The 3,650-nt window shown below is 36.8% G+C and overlaps 1 pseudogene; it reads left to right on the top strand.

The window, feature by feature from the left end:
- Positions 1,811-2,569, top strand: LOC18777026 (annotated as a pseudogene).

Raw genomic sequence — 3,650 nt, forward strand, 5'->3', positions numbered from 1 at the left:
AGATGTTTACAAAACATATGAAATTAGCAAAGGAATGTGATTGATTCCCATTGTTATTGTTTACTAATTTACATGAATCAGAATCCAAATTAATTTTAGAATTATGGTAAAGTGGTAAGCGTATTTTTGGAAGTTATTAAGAGAAAACAGGAATGGGAATCGTATCGACTACTCCCCCCTAGTTGATCTGATTCCTAGTTTTGAGGGAATGTGATTACAGATTTTGAAGTTGGGCCCACTTATTTTTTCATTCCTGATTGCAAGTAAACGCAGGGGAAGTCAGGAATTGAAATCATTCCATTTCCTCCCATACCCATTACTGATACGTAAACATGTAGATATATGTTTAGGAAATAGAAAATGTAGGGACTTATATTGGACAAGCCCTAAAATATATTAATACTTACTAATATGTTAGATTAAAATAACTTTTAAAGCTTGTTGTCTTTCGTACAAATAATGCTCAGCACAAATATTTCTCGATTTATATAAGATATTGGAGTGAACTAAATATGGACAACTGAGAGAATGTAAGTTGTTTGCAACCTATCAAGCCTTTTGAGGTGTAATTGGGGAATGCAGTCTAATCCACAGTTGATAATTGTTGGTAGCTCTCAAATAGGGAAAACGAACGATAATTTATTGGAGCTTGTCATGACACTTTTCCTGTGAAGGCAATTCCAAAGTTTTAGCTTCATAGAATATTGATTCAATCTATTTTCATTAAATTTGTGCAAGTGTAATACGAGTTAGAATTTCTCTTATCTTTGTTCAGACTTTTGTTAATGTTGATCAATTCAATCGTTATCTACATCTAATAACTACAAAGAGGAAAGGACATTTTGGTTATAGTTTCCACACGAAAAACCAATATCATTTGGGACTATTTGGGATCTTTTTCAAATAATATATGTAATATATATATTATAATACAAATAATACTCTAAAGTACAAGAGGGGGAAGAGTTTTTTAGACACACACACTATCAAAGTACCATATAGGAGTTCAAATATGAAACTATTGGTCAGCAAAGGTCCTTTTCAACTAGAATATACCCGATTGGCATAATATATGCTATTAGTTTTGAGTAAGACTAACTTGGTTATGGACCTAATTCTTGTCTTATAATTGACTTAATTTGTATAAAATTACATGTGCGACATTACCTAATTCTGAAGTGATAAACAACGCAAAAGTTCTACCATTTCGTGGAAAAAAGTTTCTCTCATCACTTTTTCTCCTTGTGGTGGTTGGGGGGAGGGGCAGCCAATAAGTATTGGCCCTATTTCCTTGTGTGCGTGGAACAATGAGCTAAGAAAGGGACGTCATTTTTCAAAATTATGTACGTCATACACTGCTCCTTGCCCATTACCCCGCTCTATATACCCATTTGGTTCATGAGAAATGAGACTTAAGAATGAGAAATTAATTGCTTTCCCATGTTTGGTAAGTCTAGGTATGAGAAATCGTTGCCTGGCTCATGGGAAAGTAGGGGGGAAGTGAAGCCATCCTTCCAACTTGAGTTTTGTTTTCCCTCATCATGGGAGAGTTTGGGAAAATGAGCTAACATTAAATACATATTTTTTATGACCATTTTATCCCCATTAACAATTTAGAATTACAATATATCATTAAATGCATTCTTTTTTATTTGATTTAATATGGGTATAATTGAAAATTTATACAAACTTTGTTTTCCATTCATACTCAAAACAAACATGGGAAAGGAAATAAAGTGATATTTCCGGATTACTTTCCCAGCATTACCAAACGTGGGAAAAGAATCATCCATTCCCATTCCCTGGGGAATGACATTGGAAATGGTTTCCCCTCAAATTCATTCCATAAACCAAACAGATTACAGTTATTAAAAAAAACACCACCTCCAAAATGAGTATCCTCAGAAACCTCCTAGTCTTCTGCATCCTATGTGTCACTTTCTTCTTTGCATCAACCAATGCAGCTCATTTCGATATCTGAAATAACTGCCATTTCACCGTCTGGGCAACTGCCACGCCAGGCGGAGGACGCCAACTTAATAGAGGCGAAAGTTGGGGCCTAGACGTGGCTGCCGGAATCAAAGGGGCTCGCATTTGGGCCCGGACCGGATGCAACTTTGATGGAGCTGGACGTGGGAGATGCAAAACAGGTGATTGTGGGGGTGTCCTCCAATGCGAAGCCTTTGGCCAACCCCAAAACACCCTAGCTGAATATGCGCTTAACCAATTTAACAACTTGGATTTCTTTGACTTTCCCTTGTTGATGGCTTTAATGTTCCCATGGACTTTAGTCCCACGTCTAATGGGTGCACTAGGGGTATCAAATGTACGGCTGATATTAACGGGCAGTGTCCTAGCCAACTGAGGGCTGAAGGAGGCTGCAACAACCCTTGCACTGTGTTCAAGACTAATCAATATTACTGCAATTCTGGGAGCTGTAAACCTACAGATTTCTCTAGGTTTTTCAAGAGTCGGTGCCCGGATGCTTACAGCTACCCTCAGGATGACCAAACAAAGTACATTTACATGCCCTGGCGGGACCAACTATAGGGTTGTGTTCTGCCCATGATGAAGCAGATACATCTTCTAGTTTATAATATTTATGAATAAGTCTGATGCAATAAAATTCGTTTGAGGGCTTTGTCATTAGCACATGTAATGGTGTGCATTATGTAAAACAATGTACCTGTACTCTTTCACTCGGTTCAGACATCATAACGAAATGAAAGTCTCAGTTTTTCATTTTCTATTGAGTAGCACCATCTTTAATTTCGATCTATTCGATGAAAAATGAATGAAAAATAAAGTGAAACTCTTACGATCATCAGTCATGCTTTATTTTTCTTAATGCTGGGCGATTTTGCTTCATATATTACCTAATGAATGTGAAAATTTGGTTACCTAAATTCGAAACTAATGTTGAAGCTCAATGGGTTATAGCTCCTCTCACAAAAGGTATATCTTCAGTGGCCATTCCTAGTAAAAGTATTCATATATGAAAAAGCGACCTATAAATCGAAAGCAATTCAGGTTGTTAGATGCAGTTTGAGATCTCTAGGGAAGCTTCTCTCAGGCCCCGTTTGATAACTTTTTCAATTTTAGTTTTTTGTTTTTATTTTTTGTGCTAGAGTAGTGAGGGGAAAAGAGGGAGAATAGAAGTGAGAATGAGAGTGAAGATGGGATTGAGAGGGAAGATGAGAGGGGAGGATGGAAGGGAGGAGTAACAAAAGTGAAAATAAAAATTAAAAACTGAAAATTTATTTGGAATTGTTTTCACTTTCAAGTGTTTGTTTTCACTTTTGTTACTCCTCCCTCCCATCCTCTCTTCTCATTCTCTCTCTCAATCTCATCCTTACTCCCATTCTCGCTTCGGTCTCCGCTTTTGGGTGCAGGATTGCTTGGTCGCTGGGGTTTCCTCAACCAATTCGATTGTGTCAGCCCTGAGATTGGTCCTCTTAATTTCCTCTATACTCTACCACCAAAAATAAAAATTAAAAACTAAAATTGAAATGTTCATCAAATGAGCCCTTATTTTCTTCAGTTTATTTTTCAGATTTTGTAGTGTTTTGGTTCTATCTCTTTTGGAATGCAATTATCCCTTCACCGTTTGGGCAGCAAAGTATTGCAAACTTTGAATATAATATTCCATT

This window comes from Prunus persica, chromosome G5 (genome assembly GCF_000346465.2).
Source record: "Prunus persica cultivar Lovell chromosome G5, Prunus_persica_NCBIv2, whole genome shotgun sequence".
Taxonomy (NCBI): domain Eukaryota; kingdom Viridiplantae; phylum Streptophyta; class Magnoliopsida; order Rosales; family Rosaceae; genus Prunus; species Prunus persica.